General features: G+C 53.3%; 1 protein-coding gene across 2 annotated transcripts in view; it reads left to right on the forward strand.

Annotated features, from left to right (window-relative positions):
• The first annotated feature begins 14,707 nt into the window (after window positions 1-14,707).
• WIPF3 (WAS/WASL interacting protein family member 3) overlaps window positions 14,708-19,259 on the forward strand; it is a 68,050-nt gene continuing 63,498 nt past the window's right edge. Inside the window, exon 1 of one of the 2 annotated variants that reach the window (XM_073550708.1) lies at window positions 14,708-14,848. The gene's annotated coding sequence lies outside the window, so the exon portion shown is untranslated. Of the gene's footprint in view, window positions 14,849-14,874; window positions 15,016-19,259 lie in introns of those variants that run through there. The other variant, XM_073550709.1, reaches the window with a different exon arrangement.

A 19,259-nucleotide genomic window follows, 5' to 3' on the forward strand; every position in this document is an offset into this window, starting at 1 on the left:
TGGCTGGTGACTGTCTCGGGTTGCCGGGGCACTCTGGCTGGTGACTGTCTCGGTTAGCCGGGGCACTCTGGCTGGTGACTGTCTCGGTTAGCCGGGGCACTCTGGCTGGTGACTGTCTCGGTTAGCCGGGGCACTCTGGCTGGTGACTGTCTCGGGTAGCCGGGGCACTCTGGCTGGTGACTGTCTCGGTTAGCCGGGGCACTCTGGCTGGTGACTGTCTCGGGTAGCCGGGGCACTCTGGCTGGTGACTGTCTCGGTTAGCCGGGGCACTCTGGCTGGTGACTGTCTCGGTTAGCCGGGGCACTCTGGCTGGTGAGTCTCGGTTAGCCGGGGCACTCTGGCTGGTGACTGTCTCGGTTAGCCGGGGCACTCTGGCTGGTGACTGTCTCGTTAGCCGGGGCACTCTGGCTGGTGACTGTCTCGAGTAGCCGGGGCACTCTGGCTGGTGACTGTCTCGGGTAGCCGGGGCACTCTGGCTGGTGACTGTCTCGGGTAGCCGGGGCACTCTGGCTGGTGACTGTCTCGGGTAGCCGGGGCACTCTGGCTGGTGACTGTCTCGGGTTGCCGGGGCACTCTGGCTGGTGACTGTCTCGGTTAGCCGGGGCACTCTGGCTGGTGACTGTCTCGGTTAGCCGGGGCACTCTGGCTGGTGACTGTCTCGGTTATCCGGGGCACTCTGGCTGGTGACTGTCTCGGGTAGCCGGGGCACTCTGGCTGGTGACTGTCTCGGGTAGCCGGGGCACTCTGGCTGGTGACTGTCTCATTAGCCGGGGCACTCTGGCTGGTGACTGTCTCGAGTAGCCGGGGCACTCTGGCTGGTGACTGTCTCGGGTAGCCGGGGCACTCTGGCTGGTGACTGTCTCGGGTAGCCGGGGCACTCTGGCTGGTGACTGTCTCGGGTAGCCGGGGCACTCTGGTTGGTGACTGTCTCGGGTAGCCGGGGCACTCTGGCTGGTGACTGTCTCGGGTAGCCGGGGCACTCTGGCTGGTGACTGTCTCGGGTAGCCGGGGAACTCTGGCTGGTGACTGTCTCGGGTAGCCGGGGCACTCTGGCTGGTGACTGTCTCGGGTAGCCGGGGCACTCTGGCTGGTGACTGTCTCGGGTAGCCGGGGCACTGGCTGGTGACTGTCTCGGGTAGCCGGGGCACTCTGGCTGGTGACTGTCTCGAGTAGCCGGGGCACTCTGGCTGGTGACTGTCTCGGGTAGCCGGGGCACTCTGGCTGGTGACTGTCTCGGGTAGCCGGGGCACTCTGGCTGGTGACTGTCTCGGGTAGCCGGGGCACTCTGGCTGGTGACTGTCTCGGGTAGCCGGAGCACTCTGGCTGGTGTCGGGATCCCTCAGATTACTCTTTCATCTGAAGGACCGATGTTCTTGGGTGTGAAGCATCATATGTCTCTAATTAAATCAGCTCCGTGGAGAAGAACTACACAGACACCAGCTGTATGGTACAACTCAGGATGCCTCCAAGACGCCTCTGGCTTATCAGTTAGGCTTCCGTCTTTTATAGTAAAGAATTTAAACATTTTACAGACATGCGCAGTACAAATGATTTTACAACTTGTTTTAGACAAAGAAAGTCATTTAGGCGAAAAAGCAGAGGTATTTGACCTTGGTTCACAAGGGAGATGTCTGAGACATCTCCTCGAAGAACAGATAAGGTTTTAAACAAGAGAATGCAACATAGACAGAACTCAATTTAACTCCTTCAGTTCCTATCATTCCCCCCTTTGACATCTTCATTTTCCACAATCTGGAATACTGGATCCTGCAACAACAGCGGATAGTGGCTCGTTCACCAGGTACTATCCCAGGCCGACGGGTTGCCTGAGGGAGACAGGTCTTCTACCTTCTCCATCCCCCAGATACTGAAGCCACGTCCATCATTGCAAGAGTACGCTCCTTCATGCCAGAAATGAGATGTCAATCTAGGACTCAAAGGAATAATAGTTAAATTCTTGTTGTTTACAGTCAAACTTCCTTATCTATTTCTACATCTTTTCTTGCATACAGAGATACACCAAAAAACAAGTTTCAATAGCACATATATTACGAAGATACAAACAACAATGATTTTGGACAGCAACGGTGGTGTTCAATATCTCCAATATATCCCATATTTGGTCATCTAAGTAATCTGTAGCCCTGACTAATTTATCCCACATTTGAGTAATCATAGGATAAATAAAAATAGAGCTGACAATTTTATTAGCCACACTCATCTGCACTATATGTGGTCTCCCAGAGAGGCGAGGTGTATTGTCAGCAGCTCTTTTGTACAACGTGTGTTTAGGTATGCTCTGAGTATTCAACTGGTCATTCGGAATAACAAAGGTAGCTGGAGTCAAACGACCCAGAGTACAAGCACCTTTTACCCCTACTGGCAACCATTTATATGCATTGTCTCCACATACCCAGTACATGTCACTAGGTAGGTCCCATAGGGCTGAATGTTGTAATACCAGTCTATGAACTAAATCTATGAACGCAGATACATTCTGAAGCATACACCAATTTGGAAGTTGTCCTAAAGGGCTACAATACCCTACATCGGGATTTCCACAGGTGGGAGTTCCTTTCTCATATCCAGATGACTCGTTGCAAGGTATATTACCTGAAATATTAAAACAAGTTTCATTATTGCCCTGGGGAAATAAATTGGAATACTCCCAGGACGTGTTATGCAACCTTCTTTCTAGCAGTATTGGTTTGAAGGCATCAGTAGAGTGGGAAGTTACATTAAAACTAACTTGTAGGCCATACATTGGAATTTGCCCCAGGTAGGTTAATCGAGTTCTATTCCTGGGTACCCAAGCCCCCCCTTTATATGCCAGATATTGAAGGTATGTATTACTTCCTGAAAGATTACCCTGCCACCAAGGGTATCCTACCCATCCCACAATAGGTATACCAACAGTTGTGTTCCATAACTTCACATTATTTGTGGCATTATTAGCAAGTGTATCAGAACAACTGGTCCAGGCAAATAATTCCTCGGGTGGCATAGGAATAACAAGGAACGGAATACTAGTGGCTGATACTGGTGAATGTGTGCAGATCCAGCAAATGATTTGACCAATCATTCAGTAATTTTTCATGATGTTGTATAAACTTATTATTCAAGGACATTGGAGAATTTAGATTGTCCCACGCAGCTACCATTATTACAGATAATGCAACAAAACCAAACCAAAACATTATGCACTCTTATGCTTTGTTAATTCCTGTGGCTAGTTTGCAATGCGATGCGTGGATCCAGGTTGGTCGTCCTTCCAACTTAACAGAAGTAGGCGTTGTTAGGAGTACTTGATAAGGTCCTTGATATCGGGGTTCAAGGGTCTTTCTGGAGTGTTTCTTGACATATACGTAATCACCAGGTTGTAGACAGTGATTCCTTCCACACTATCTGGATCTGGAATGGAAGAGAAAACTAGAGAATGCATTTGAGTTAAATGCTTTTGCAACTGGATTACATAACTTGTCAAATTATCCACATTGAGTGTTAAGACCTGTGGGTAGTACAACCCTGTGTTCGGTGGTCTTCCAAACAGTATCTCGAAGGGTGACAGTTTAGTTTTCCCCGTGGGTGTGTACCTTACTGAGAATAATGCTAATGGGAGACACTCTGGCCATGGTCTATGGGTCTGCTCCATGGTTTTCTGTATTTTCAATTTCAGTGTCCCTTTCATTCTTTCTACCTTCCCTGAACTCTGTGGGTGGTAGGGTGTATGAAATGCCTGTTCTACACCTATCATTTGCATGACATTTTGCATTACCTCAGCAGTAAAGTGTGTACCTCTGTCTGATTCAATTGTTTCAGGGACACCGAATCGTGGTACTAGTTCCATCACCAGTTTCTTTGCAGTGGCTCGAGCTGTAGCCGTTTTCACCGGGTAGGCCTCTGGCCATCCAGAGAAGAGATCTACACATACTAGGATATTTGCATACACTCCTACCTTGGTAGCTGTATGTCGTCAATCTGCCGTCTCTGAAACGGGTAGAGAGGCCTAGGTGTCGCTTTCTTAGGGACTTTTACTGTTTTACCTGGGTTGTGCTGTGCACAGATGAGGCATGATTGTACAAGTTTCGCGGCTGCGCAACTGAAGCCAGGAGCGATCCAGAAGGCATCTACCATGGCACACATGTGACTTTTTGAGGTGTGATTGGGGCCATGTGCTGCTTGCGCCATGATTGGGAACAGGGACTTTGGTGGGCACATTTTATCCTTATTCTCCCATACTCCATTTGAGTTCAGCTCAACTCCCAGTCTCCCCCGGTGTACCTTCTCTGTTTGGGCAGCCTTTTGCTGGAGGGATTTCAGGACATCTAGACCCAATGTGGCTGGAATACGCTGACTCCCCGCCACCGTCCACTGCTCTCTCTAGGCCGCCTTGTGCTATTTTAGCAGCCTCGTTCGCCCTTCTATTGCCCTCTACCTCCACGGAGTCACCTTTGTGTGTGCTTTTACCTTGACAATGCCAACCTGGACTGGTAACATCAATGCCTCCATCAATTGTTTCACCAGCTCTGCATTTTTAATGGGCTTCGAATCTGTGAAAATATTAGCGACTTTACCTGCAGCGGCTCTACACGCCTCAGTGAGTGCCTTCAACTCTGCCTCCTGCGCCGACATGTGAGGAGAGAGTGGTTCCGCTCGGATTACCTCATGTGAGGATACTACTGCATACCCAGTGTAGAATCGTCCATCCTGGTGGTATCTGGGGCCATCTACAAAAAAGAAACTCAAAGTCTGCATTAGGAACAGGTTTTTCATGAATGTGTGCAAACCCAACTGTCTCCTGACTCATCAGTTCTATGCAGACATGTTCATGCGTCATGTCAAAGTATCCTTCCTCACTTGCCAATACGGTCACCAATTCCCCCTTTTCTGAATCCATAGGCAGGAGGGTGGCTGGATTCAGAACGTTACATCTTTTGAGGAGTGACATACTCAGGAATTAGTAGAGCACACTCAAGTCGGAGCTGTCTGGCCCTAGACAGATGTTTTGGTTGAACTTGTAGGAGTATGGCATGGATGTCATGTGGGGAATAGATTGTCAAAAGAAACGTCAGTGTCATCTCACATGCCTTTCCTATTACGTCTCCACTTTTTTCCTTGTGCTCCAGCATACATGACAGGTCGTTTTATTATCCTTGTTTGCTCAATTTCTTTAGCTACCTTAAGGAGGTCTTTCGGATCTACATGTCTCCATTCAGGTCTGGCTGTCTGTACTGCGTCTCGTAAGTCTTTGTTCATACCGTCAATGAATGCATTCACCAGTATTCTAACATCAAGTGGGTTTATGCAAATGTACCCCATGTCTGCCCATTTCAGCTGTAACCGTCCAAGGTATATCTCTACCCTCTCTCCTCTTTGCTGTGTCACATTAGTCAGGAGTACAGACTGCTCTGATTGTTCCACTGCAGCCCATTGTCTTAGTGACTCACAGTACGTCTCCCCAGATCGTGCAGATTTATCATCCATGCCCCAAGCCTGATTCTTTGTCACATCTGTGTGTCTTAATTATATGATCTAGTGCGTCACCTGCCTTTAAACTCATCAACCTCTCTAGGTCTGCCCAGGTACACTTATATGTCTGCTGTACTTCCTTTATGTGTCTGTAAAACGGGAATGGTTGGTCTTCAGGGGCAGGCAGCTGCTTCAGCAAAGCTAGCTGGTCAGAGGGGCTCCAGGGATAATACACCTGTATCTTTCTTATTCTAGTCACACTTCTAGGTCCTCATGGGGTTGGCCGTCTGATGTCTACTGTCAGCTTACTCCTCAAGGGCCAATGTCCCTACTACCCACTATCCACACTATTATGTCAGCTTCTTATGATCTTGTCTGGATAGGATTTAGTGCAATTCTCTTAGGTCAGTAGCACAGGTCACACAAGTAGCTATTCAGTCTGGGTTTGTCTGAGTCTGACCACAGTGTTTACAAGTCCATCTGTTTTGTCTGGGTCTCTGGTTACACTTTGTCAATCAAACATTCATAATACACCTTCCATACTACTGCACATTCTCAAGCATCATTTATTCACTTGCTATTTTCTTCCCTTGTCTGTGCCTTTTTGTACATCCAAACATTCACACTCTGGTATTTTTGCCTTTTTCAATATTTGTCCCACTTGTTTTACTGCTTCCTTCCTTCTCTGTCTCTTGTAATTTGACACAATTTGCTATACAAATCAATCACACAACTAGAAGCAGGTTCAAACACATTAATGACCAAGCAATCACTTACAATTCCCTTCTAAATTAGGCACCAAATCTTACTTTTAACTTCCAATCTTCAATTAAGTACTGTTGCTTTAAAATGCACAAATCTTTCAGCGTGTACCTTACGGATAGAATTACAGAGAATTTTGAGCACAGCTCACACTCAGCAGAGATAAGAGCGAAGGGAGAAGAAAAACTACGCAGCGGTATCCTTCACCCCTCCCGTCAGAATGCAGCGTCGTCCTTCACAGAATTCTGTAGTTCTTTAGACTTATCAAAATCAATTTCTACAAAGAAACTCAAAATCACGGGATTTCACTGTAAGGGCAGATAACTGTATAATGAGATTAACCATGTCTTGCCCTTTTTCTGGCCAAATGCATTCAGGAAACTTTACAATGTAATGCCACATATAACACGAACTATATCATTACTCAATTCATTCAGTCTCAGATGTAGATTTGAAATATCTATAACGCATCTGTCCGGGATTCCACCACAACTAGAAAGGTCACAAATCTCTTGACACAAAAATGATGTGTGATGATTCATTCATACGTGCTCATTCACTGATTTTTTTTTTTTTTTTTTTTTACTCAGTTACTCATCTCTCATCTTATTCAGAGGTTCTCATAGACATATATACAAGGATTCACACAGCCTGCCTATCTTGCACTTTGGATTTGATTAATACTTTTTCCAGGTTCTTTGCTGCACTACTTCCATATCTATCCTCAATTATATCACATAACCGATTTCCTTCTTCAGGTGTCTTTCCCTGACTGTTCCCCATCTTATCTTTTATTCTTATCCTGTCTCTCTTGTTGTCTTCCTGTTAGTCCCCTGCCTTAGGTGGTGTATTGGGTAAGCTCAAGACTAGGCTCTACTATACCTCGTTACCTTCTTCCTAAGGTGCTAACAGGCTAAATGGAGTGTCTGTTCCTCGGTGTACTACGTGTTTCGTGTACTTATATGCTATGTAGCATCCGAACAGAAATACTCCCACAACACACAGGATTGTAAATAAAGTGTCCATCTACTGGGGTTCTTCAGTCATATCCTGTCACAGGCTCATTTCACGGTCCTGTGCTCATTCGGTCACACTCTTATCTGTCACAAGGTTTATTCGTAAAGGGTGTTGATTTAAGCTTAGGCGGTGACCTCCCCGAAAGGACGCTGTCACATGACCCAGTTAGGCAATATCACCACTCTTTGAACGAATACCTACTGTGCAGCTTATTTGTCTACTTTCCACAACCTTTCAAATCAAAGTAGCCATTCAACAACCTCCTCTATTCCTAGTGCGGAACCGTCTATTGTGAAAAACTTGTCCGTCCGGGCTGCGCAGTATGAACTGTTCACCCAGCCTTATATTCCATAATGTCAGACCTCTCCCATTTTGATTTGCATCAGCTCTTTTTCTAAAAATAGCTGTGCACACACAGAACCTACAGTAACCTCTCATTCGAGCAGAAATTACATATGCGTGTCACACCCGATTTCCTCAGAGTTCTTATATGGACCTGATTTTACGGCCCCCTCCTCTACTAGATTCCCCTTTATACGGACCTTAGTTATAATGATAGATTATGAAGAGCAGAGAAGAGAAAAATTGATCTCTTACCTGGCCAGGTGTTTAGGTCTGCTGTTCACAATTTCATCAGTAACTGGTGTGGTCTGTAGATCGGGTAGTCTTGGAGAGGTGCCTATATCAGGTCCCTGTTTCGGGCGCCAGGAAACTGTCGGGATCCCTCAGATTACTCTTTCATCTGAAGGACCGATGTTCTTGGGTGTGAAGCATCATATGTCTCTAATTAAATCAGCTCCGTGGAGAAGAACTACACAGACACCAGCTGTATGGTACAACTCAGGATGCCTCCAAGACGCCTCTGGCTTATCAGTTAGGCTTCCGTCTTTTATAGTAAAGAATTTAAACATTTTACAGACATGCGCAGTACAAATGATTTTACAACTTGTTTTAGACAAAGAAAGTCATTTAGGCGAAAAAGCAGAGGTATTTGACCTTGGTTCACAAGGGAGATGTCTGAGACATCTCCTCGAAGAACAGATAAGGTTTTAAACAAGAGAATGCAACATAGACAGAACTCAATTTAACTCCTTCAGTTCCTATCACTGGTGACTGTCTCGGGTAGCCGGGGCACTCTGGCTGGTGACTGTCTCGGGTAGCCGGGGCACTCTGGCTGGTGACTGTCTCGGTTAGCCGGGGCACTCTGGCTTGTGACTGTCTCGGGTAGCCGGGGCACTCTGGCTGGTGACTGTCTCGGTTAGCCGGGGCACTCTGGCTGGTGACTGTCTCGGGTAGCCGGGGCACTCTGGCTGGTGACTGTCTCGGTTAGCCGGGGCACTCTGGCTGGTGACTGTCTCGGGTAGCCGGGGCACTCTGGCTGGTGACTGTCTCGGGTAGCCGGGGCACTCTGGCTGGTGACTGTCTCGGGTAGCCGGGGCACTCTGGCTGGTGACTGTCTCGGGTTGCCGGGGCACTCTGGCTGGTGACTGTCTCGGTTAGCCGGGGCACTCTGGCTGGTGACTGTCTCGGTTAGCCGGGGCACTCTGGCTGGTGACTGTCTCGGTTAGCCGGGGCACTCTGGCTGGTGACTGTCTCGGTTAGCCGGGGCACTCTGGCTGGTGACTGTCTCGGTTAGCCGGGGCACTCTGGCTGGTGACTGTCTCGGGTAGCCGGGGCACTCTGGCTGGTGACTGTCTCGGTTAGCCGGGGCACTCTGGCTGGTGACTGTCTCGGGTAGCCGGGGCACTCTGGCTGGTGACTGTCTCGGTTAGCCGGGGCACTCTGGCTGGTGACTGTCTCGGTTAGCCGGGGCACTCTGGCTGGTGACTGTCTCGGGTAGCCGGGGCACTCTGGCTGGTGACTGTCTCGAGTAGCCGGGGCACTCCTGCTGGTGACTGTCTCGGGTAGCCGAAGCACTCTGGCTGGTGACTGTCTCGGGTAGCCGGCGCACTCTGGCTGGTGACTGTCTCGGGTAGCCGGGGCACTCTGGCTGGTGACTGTCTCGGTTAGCTGGGGCACTCTGGCTGGTGACTGTCTCGGGTAGCCGGGGCACTCTGGCTGGTGACTGTCTCGGGTAGCCGGGGCACTCTGGCTGGTGACTGTCTCGGGTAGCCGGGGCACTCTGGCTGGTGACTGTCTCGGTTAGCCGGGGCACACTGGCTGGTGACTGTCTCGGGTAGCCGGGGCACTCTGGCTGGTGACTGTCTCGGGTAGCCGGGGCACTCTGGCTGGTGACTGTCTCGGTTAGCCGGGGCACTCTGGCTGGTGACTGTCTCGGTTAGCCGGGGCACTCTGGCTGGTGACTGTCTCGGTTAGCCGGGGCACTCTGGCTGGTGACTGTCTCGGGTAGCCGGGGCACTCTGGCTGGTGACTGTCTCGGTTAGCCGGGGCACTCTGGCTGGTGACTGTCTCGGGTAGCCGGGGCACTCTGGCTGGTGACTGTCTCGGTTAGCCGGGGCACTCCGGCTGGTGACTGTCTCGGTTAGCCGGGGCACTCTGGCTGGTGACTGTCTCGGGTAGCCGGGGCACTCTGGCTGGTGACTGTCTCGAGTAGCCGGGGCACTCCTGCTGGTGACTGTCTCGGGTAGCCGGGGCACTCTGGCTGGTGACTGTCTCGGGTAGCCGGCGCACTCTGGCTGGTGACTGTCTCGGGTAGCCGGGGCACTCTGGCTGGTGACTGTCTCGGTTAGCTGGGGCACTCTGGCTGGTGACTGTCTCGGGTAGCCGGGGCACTCTGGCTGGTGACTGTCTCGGGTAGCTGGGGCACTCTGGCTGGTGACTGTCTCGGGTAGCCGGGGCACTCTGGCTGGTGACTGTCTCGGTTAGCCGGGGCACACTGGCTGGTGACTGTCTCGGGTAGCCGGGGCACTCTGGCTGGTGACTGTCTCGGGTAGCCGGGGCACTCTGGCTGGTGACTGTCTCGGTTAGCCGGGGCACTCTGGCTGGTGACTGTCTCGGTTAGCCGGGGCACTCTGGCTGGTGACTGTCTCGGGTAGCCGGGGCACCCTGGCTGGTGACTGTCTCGGTTAGCCGGGGCACTCTGGCTGGTGACTGTCTCGGTTAGCCGGGGCACTCTGGCTGGTGACTGTCTCAAGTAGCCGGGGCACTCTGGCTGGTGACTGTCTCGGGTAGCCGGGGCAGTCTGGCTGGTGACTGTCTCGGGTAGCCGGGGCACTCTGGCTGGTGACTTTCTCGGGTAGCCGGGGCACTCTGGCTGGTGACTGTCTCGGGTAGCCGGGGCACTCTGGCTGGTGACTGTCTCGGGTAGCCGGGGCACTCTGGCTGGTGACTGTCTCGGGTAGCCGGGGCACTCTGGCTGGTGACTGTCTCGGGTAGCCGGGGCACTCTGGCTGGTGACTGTCTCGGGTAGCCAGGGCACTCTGGCTGGCGACTGTCTCGGTTAGCCGGGGCACTCTGGCTGGCGACTGTCTCGGGTAGCCGGGGCACTCTGGCTGGCGACTGTCTCGGTTAGCCGGGGCACTCTGGTTGGCGACTGTCTCGGTTAGCCGGGGCACTCTGGCTGGCGACTGTCTCGGTTAGCCGGGGCACTCTGGCTGGCGACTGTCTCGGGTAGCCGGGGCACTCTGGCTGGTGACTGTCTCGGGTAGCCGGGGCACTCTGGCTGGTGACTGTCTCGGTTAGCCGGGGCACTCTGGCTGGTGACTGTCTCGGTTAGCCGGGGCACTCTGGCTGGTGAGTCTCGGTTAGCCGGGGCACTCTGGCTGGTGACTGTCTCGGGTAGCCGGGGCACTCTGGCTGGTGACTGTCTCGGTTAGCCGGGGCACTCTGGCTGGTGACTGTCTCGTTAGCCGGGGCACTCTGGCTGGTGACTGTCTCGTTAGCCGGGGCACTCTGGCTGGTGACTGTCTCGAGTAGCCGGGCACTCTGGCTGGTGACTGTCTCAGGTAGCCGGGGCACTCTGGCTGGCGACTGTCTCGGGTAGCCGGGGCACTCTGGCTGGCGACTGTCTCGGTTAGCCGGGGCACTCTGGTTGGTGACTGTCTCGGTTAGCCGGGGCACTCTGGCTGGCGACTGTCTCGGTTAGCCGGGGCACTCTGGCTGGTGACTGTCTCGGTTAGCCGGGGCACTCTGGCTGGTGAGTCTCGGTTAGCCGGGGCACTCTGGCTGGTGACTGTCTCGGTTAGCCGGGGCACTCTGGCTGGTGTCTGTCTCGGTTAGCCGGGGCACTCTGGCTGGTGACTGTCTCGGTTAGCCGGGGCACTCTGGCTGGTGACTGTCTCGGGTAGCCGGGGCACTCTGGCTGGTGACTGTCTCGGGTAGCCGGGGCACTCTGGCTGGTGACTGTCTCGGGTAGCCGGGGCACTCTGGCTGGTGACTGTCTCGGTTAGCCGGGGCACTCTGGCTGGTGACTGTCTCGGTTAGCCGGGGCACTCTGGCTGGTGAGTCTCGGTTAGCCGGGGCACTCTGGCTGGTGACTGTCTCGGGTAGCCGGGGCACTCTGGCTGGTGACTGTCTCGGTTAGCCGGGGCACTCTGGCTGGTGACTGTCTCGTTAGCCGGGGCACTCTGGCTGGTGACTGTCTCGGGTAGCCGGGGCACTCTGGCTGGTGACTGTCTCGTTAGCCGGGGCACTCTGGCTGGTGACTGTCTCGAGTAGCCGGGGCACTCTGGCTGGTGACTGTCTCGGGTAGCCGGGGCACTCTGGCTGGCGACTGTCTCGGGTAGCCGGGGCACTCTGGCTGGCGACTGTCTCGGTTAGCCGGGGCACTCTGGTTGGCGACTGTCTCGGTTAGCCGGGGCACTCTGGCTGGCGACTGTCTCGGTTAGCCGGGGCACTCTGGCTGGTGACTGTCTCGGTTAGCCGGGGCACTCTGGCTGGTGACTGTCTCGGGTAGCCGGGGCACTCTGGCTGGTGACTGTCTCGGGTAGCCGGGGCACTCTGGCTGGTGACTGTCTCGGTTAGCCGGGGCACTCTGGCTGGTGAGTCTCGGTTAGCCGGGGCACTCTGGCTGGTGACTGTCTCGGGTAGCCGGGGCACTCTGGCTGGTGACTGTCTCGGTTAGCCGGGGCACTCTGGCTGGTGACTGTCTCGTTAGCCGGGGCACTCTGGCTGGTGACTGTCTCGGGTAGCCGGGGCACTCTGGCTGGTGACTGTCTCGTTAGCCGGGGCACTCTGGCTGGTGACTGTCTCGAGTAGCCGGGGCACTCTGGCTGGTGACTGTCTCGGGTAGCCGGGGCACTCTGGCTGGCGACTGTCTCGGGTAGCCGGGGCACTCTGGCTGGCGACTGTCTCGGTTAGCCGGGGCACTCTGGTTGGTGACTGTCTCGGGTAGCCGGGGCACTCTGGCTGGTGACTGTCTCGGTTAGCCGGGGCACTCTGGTTGGTGACTGTCTCGGGTAGCCGGGGCACTCTGGCTGGTGACTGTCTCGGTTAGCCGGGGCACTCTGGTTGGTGACTGTCTCGGGTAGCCGGGGCACTCTGGCTGGTGACTGTCTCGGGTAGCCGGGGCACTCTGGTTGGTGACTGTCTCGGGTAGCCGGGGCACTCTGGTTGGTGACTGTCTCGGGTAGCCGGGGCACTCTGGCTGGTGACTGTCTCGGGTAGCCGGGGCACTCTGGCTGGTGACTGTCTCGGGTAGCCGGGGCACTCTGGCTGGTGACTGTCTCGGTTAGCCGGGGCACTCTGGCTGGTGAGTCTCGGTTAGCCGGGGCACTCTGGCTGGTGACTGTCTCGGGTTGCCGGGGCACTCTGGCTGGTGACTGTCTCGGTTAGCCGGGGCACTCTGGCTGGTGACTGTCTCGTTAGCCGGGGCACTCTGGCTGGTGACTGTCTCGGGTAGCCGGGGCACTCTGGCTGGTGACTGTCTCGTTAGCCGGGGCACTCTGGCTGGTGACTGTCTCGAGTAGCCGGGGCACTCTGGCTGGCGACTGTCTCGGGTAGCCGGGGCACTCTGGCTGGCGACTGTCTCGGGTAGCTGGGGCACTCTGGCTGGCGACTGTCTCGGTTAGCCGGGGCACTCTGGTTGGTGACTGTCTCGGGTAGCCGGGGCACTCTGGCTGGTGACTGTCTCGGTTAGCCGGGGCACTCTGGTTGGTGACTGTCTCGGGTAGCCGGGGCACTCTGGCTGGTGACTGTCTCGGTTAGCCGGGGCACTCTGGTTGGTGACTGTCTCGGGTAGCCGGGGCACTCTGGCTGGTGACTGTCTCGGGTAGCCGGGGCACTCTGGTTGGTGACTGTCTCGGGTAGCCGGGGCACTCTGGTTGGTGACTGTCTCGGGTAGCCGGGGCACTCTGGCTGGTGACTGTCTCGGGTAGCCGGGGCACTCTGGTTGGTGACTGTCTCGGGTAGCCGGGGCACTCTGGCTGGTGACTGTCTCGGGTAGCCGGGGCACTCTGGTTGGTGACTGTCTCGGGTAGCCGGGGCACTCTGGCTGGTGACTGTCTCGGGTAGCCGGGGCACTCTGGCTGGTGACTGTCTCGGGTAGCCGGGGCACTCTGGCTGGTGACTGTCTCGGGTAGCCGGGGCACTCTGGTTGGTGACTGTCTCGGGTAGCCGGGGCACTCTGGCTGGTGACTGTCTCGGGTAGCCGGGGCACTCTGGTTGGTGACTGTCTCGGGTAGCCGGGGCACTCTGGCTGGTGACTGTCTCGGGTAGCCGGGGCACTCTGGCTGGTGACTGTCTCGGGTAGCCGGGGCACTCTGGTTGGTGACTGTCTCGGGTAGCCGGGGCACTCTGGCTGGTGACTGTCTCGGGTAGCCGGGGCACTCTGGTTGGTGACTGTCTCGGGTAGCCGGGGCACTCTGGCTGGTGACTGTCTCGGGTAGCCGGGGCACTCTGGTTGGTGACTGTCTCGGTTAGCCGGGGCACTCTGGCTGGTGAGTCTCGGTTAGCCGGGGCACTCTGGCTGGTGACTGTCTCGGGTAGCCGGGGCACTCTGGCTGGTGACTGTCTCGGGTAGCCGGGGCACTCTGGTTGGTGACTGTCTCGGGTAGCCGGGGCACTCTGGCTGGTGACTGTCTCGGGTAGCCGGGGCACTCTGGTTGGTGACTGTCTCGGGTAGCCGGGGCACTCTGGCTGGTGACTGTCTCGGGTAGCCGGGGCACTCTGGCTGGTGACTGTCTCGGGTAGCCGGGGCACTCTGGTTGGTGACTGTCTCGGGTAGCCGGGGCACTCTGGCTGGTGACTGTCTCGGGTAGCCGGGGCACTCTGGTTGGTGACTGTCTCGGGTAGCCGGGGCACTCTGGCTGGTGACTGTCTCGGGTAGCCGGGGCACTCTGGCTGGTGACTGTCTCGGGTAGCCGGGGCACTCTGGCTGGTGACTGTCTCGGGTAGCCGGGGCACTCTGGCTGGTGACTGTCTCGGGTAGCCGGGGCACTCTCTGGCACATGAGGTAGACCCTGTGCACGTTGTGTCACTCCTGCCCGTGTGACTGTCATGGAGGAGGGAAGGAGGGTGCAGCTGCTCTCTGCTGTCCCTGTGCTGTACAGGGAGTGACCGCGCCGCCATACAGCAGGTGTCTGTCCCCTCCCCCGGAGAGAGGAGTTATCCCCGCCCTGTCCCGGAGCTCTGCCAGCCCCGCCCGGGAGCTCGTCCTGCAGGTGACCGTGAGGGGACAGCGCGGAGAGGAGCCGAGTGGCCGGTGAGTTCTGGGCCTCTTGTCGGCCCGTCCTGTCAGCTGGCACCACGCTGTGCTGATAACACGGGGAGGACATGGCACGAAGTCCCCGTGACAAGCCCCCGGCAGCACCCTGTGGAGGTCGGAGGCACAGCTGACACTTGGCGACAATGTTTATGGCCGCGACACTGGTAACTTCTGGGGCTGCAGGGATCTGCGCCATTCACGGGGGCTGCAGGCTTGGGAAGACCACCACCTCAGTCCTGCACCGCTTAATGACCTTTTTTGTGTTTTATTTTATTATTTTCAGTTTGTGTTTATTTGTTTTTTACTTTTGTTTGTAGCAAGTTTTGTTACATGGAGCGTCCACGAGAGGTTTTACCAGGACGCGCACGTTATCCTGTTAGGGTATGTGCACACGCTGCGGATTCTGCTGCGTTTCCGCAGCGTTTTTGGCTCTGCAGAAACGCTGCAGATTCTGCTGCGTTGTACAGTACCTTTATTTCCTATGGAAATAAAAAAAAGCTGTGCACATGCTGCGTTTTTTTCCGCGCGGTTTTGCTGCGGTTTACAATACGCAGCATGTCAATTGTTTGGTGCAGAAACGCTGCGGTTTTACACCTCATCCATTATGAGGTGTAAAACCGCAGGGCAAAACCGCAGAAAAAACGCAGATAATCCGCAGATAAACCGCAGAAAAACCGCAGCACTTTGTCCTGCGGATTTCCTGCGGTTTTCTCTACAAAATCCGCAGAGACTAAAAACTACGTGTGCACATACCCTTATAGTAGCTTTATATTGGCGCTGACCTGTGACCTCTAGTCACTGGAAGAGATGAGTTGGGTTTACTAAGACCAAGCAACTCTGCCATGCCAGCAGGCGCCAGCAATCAGGAGGTGCTGCACCTATAGCGAAGACCGCAGCGATGTGATCGGCTCCTCTGCTCTCCAGTCCTGTGTTTCTGACAGCCGGGCATCCCACCTGCTACATTGTATGGTGGACGGTTTGGGGTACGTGCCCCGATCAGGGGTAGCAGCGTTTTGGACTCAGTGCGCTTGCGCTACTTTCAAATTGCTGCATTGTACAGTACAAGCACAGTGGATGGGATTTATAGAAATACGCTCCTATGTACCGCGCCACTACAGTTGCGGAGAGATTATGCTCTGCTACAGACATTTCCACAATAGAAGGTATTGGATGCGGTAAAACTGCACGGTTCAGTGAACACAAGTGGCTTTACCTGCGTGATTAGAACGCAACGCTTTGGACACAGTGAAAATATTCTGCGTCCAAAGCGCTGCTGCTGCATGATCATTTTGACGCGCCCGCCGACCGCACGGGAACACAAGATGTTGCGTTCCCGTGTGGTCGGTGGGCGCGTCAAAACGACGCAACAGCATACATCCGCATGTCCTGCGTACCCAGTGTTAAAGATAGTACACAGGACACATGCAGAAGTAGGCGGGGCTTAATGGAGGAAGTACGCAGCCCTCCGCAGAGCCCCCAAACGCTGATGTGAACTTAGCCTTACATATTGCGCCAACCATTCGCTAGTTCTCACTGGTCTTACATCAGAGCTCCAATGATTTATCATCCAGCCAAATAATGGAGACAGATAACAGAGGCGGAGTTGGTGACAGCCGACCTCTGTGGCCTAGGATTGATCACCATGTGGAGAGAAACAGCCGGTGACCATGACCATTGTGCAACCGTAATGTTTCTTTATAGTGAAAACAGTCACAACTGGGAAATATTTAGGTTGTCGTATGGTAAACTGCTTTTACTTTGGTCACGAGACCAAGAAGTCACCATAGTCTTAATAATTCATACAATAATGCACCTGAACATCATATTAAGAGATATGGGCACCTATAGGCCACAGTTCCAAAAATTTTCTGCAATCATGCAGTCAAGTGTCGCCATAGAGGCACCGCCTTAAAGGGAACCTGTCACCAGAAAAAAATGCTATTAACCTGCAGATATGGGGTTAATCTGCAGCTTAATAACGTTATTATGCTGCCTGGAGAAAATGAACTTCATTCTCTATGGCAGCGTTCCCGTTTCAGTCACAGGGGCGACACTGGCACTGGTTCAGTCACCACTCTGAGACTACAGAGCATCTGTAACTGCGCCCCTGGCCCTGACTTACAGCCAGTCCTATTGCCGGGGGTGTAGTTACAGCCACTCTGTAATCTCAGAATGAAACTGAACTAGCGCTGGTGCCGTCCCTCCGTGATTGAAACCACACCCCCGACCCTGACTGACACTCCCTCTGCATTGGGGCAGCTGTCCGTCAGGGCCGGGGGTGCTCTGTATTGTCAGAGCGGTGACTAAACTTGCTCTGGCGCCACCCTTGTGACTGAGCCCGCACTGGTGCAGTACCTGTGAGACTTAAACCTGAACGCTACCGGGGAGAATAAAGATCATTTTCTCCCCGTAGGGTTCGGCTACATGCAGGCGCCAGGCAGTATTATAACGCTATTAGCCTGCAGATAATCCCCATATCTGTAGGTTAATAGCGTTTTTTCTGGTGACAGGTTCTCTTTAAATCTTTTTCGAATATGAGCTGTCGGCACCGACATCAGGGGCTTAGCTACAGCATTCTGTAATGCTGTAGATAAGCCCCCGATGTAACCTGAAAGATAAGAAAAAAGAGTTAGATTATACTCACCCTGGCGTTCAGTCTGGTCCGATGGGTGTCGCAGTCCGATCCGGCGCCTCCCATCTTCATACGATGCCGTCCTCTTCTTTCCTGTTGTGGCTCCTGCGCAGGCGCACTGCTCTGCCCTGCTGAGGGCAGAGCAGAGTCCTGCAGTGCGCAAGCGTCGGGAGAGGTCCGGAGCCACGACGGTCAGGAATGAAGAGGACGTCATCGCTGCAAGATGGGAGGGGCCGGACCGCGACTCCGTCCGGACCCGAACTGACCCGGAACGCCCCTGGGTGAGTATAATATAACTCATTTTTCTTATCTTTCAGGTTACATCGGGGGCTTATCTGCAGCATTACAGAATGCTGTAGCTAAGCCCCTGATGGCGGTGCCGGCAGCTCATATTCGAAAAAAGGGTGAAAAAAAGGATGACAGATTCCCTTTAAATACAGTACTGTGTAGTCAACTGGCCATAGAAATGAGATTTGTCTCCTCACACACGGCCTCCTTGTCAGGACTCCATACTATCCTATTGTTTATCCTTTGATTGCACCTTCATCATAGAACGTACGTGCATGTTCCGCTGATCCAGACGGTCCGTTTGTGGGGAAAGTGAATGTGTTCACGAATGAGCACCTTGGTACAATTTGTATTACAAGATCAGCATATGCCGATAATGGGAATTGAAAGTTAATAAGAAGCTATTTCTTCAGACCTATCGGCCCACCTAAACAGACCTGCAAACATCTGACGAACAAGCAAAAAGCTCCTTTGTCGGATGCAAATATTTTTAAGCAGGTTTAAATCTTTTTTTTTGCTTTTGCCATCAGCACATTGTCAGTCACTTGTACACAGGTGATGTGCCTCCGATAACATGCCATTCTATGGGCACAGAACGATCAATGATCATTATGTGCACAAAGTTTCAAAGTATTAAGGTTGAAGGTAGACAAAGTCCATCCAGTACAATACAACCTATAACTTAAGATGCTGATCCAGATGAAGGAAAAAAACCCATGAAGAAGATGCTAGTTGGCCCATGTTTTGGAAGTGTGGTCAGCCAGTCTACCGGCTATTAAACCACCATAGAACGGCTTTAGAAATAGCTACTAAAACGCTTAGCTTTTACTGATCCTGAGATGCAACCTATGTTATATTGCATAATTCTGCTTGTTATTAAAGGAAATAGTCACAAATAGTGTTATCTCTACGGCTTAGCTGAGCTCTTGCAACACACAAGATCAAATAGAGAAGGCAGTTTTCTTACCTGCTGCTCCCCTGAGTAATTCTATATCAGAGATATGGGTCCTTTGTTTTCTCCTAATCTTTACGGTCTTTACCAAGGAGGCATCATTGCTCATAGGATTCTCTGTGGTCTGCTCTGCATAACTCCACCATTGAGCAACACCCCCTTAGTAAAGACCACAAAAATCAGCAACTTGTATGTTGCCGTCTTGCATTATATCGCCCGTCTAAATGGACTTTTAGTTTCCTGGGGTAAAGTGCAAAATTGTCACAGCTAGCTCTGCATGGGAAAACATGGAAAAATAATTCTGGGAGATTTCAGCTCTGAGGTGTACAGACTTCCGAATCTCTGGGCTATAATACATGATGTAACTCAAAGGATCTCTCATGGTAACATTTTTCCCGGGGTTTCAGAGCTCAAGTTTAAAAACACCCTGAATTTTTAATAATATTCTCAAAGTTTGATATAGAACTTAATGCCATACGCAGAACAAACACAGTTTCGAGAAAAATCCCACTGACCCCAAAACCCAAAGTGTTGTA

Source organism: Dendrobates tinctorius, unplaced genomic scaffold (genome assembly GCF_039654945.1).
Source record: "Dendrobates tinctorius isolate UK_male_01 unplaced genomic scaffold, ASM3965494v1 ptg000167l, whole genome shotgun sequence".
NCBI lineage: Eukaryota > Metazoa > Chordata > Amphibia > Anura > Dendrobatidae > Dendrobates > Dendrobates tinctorius.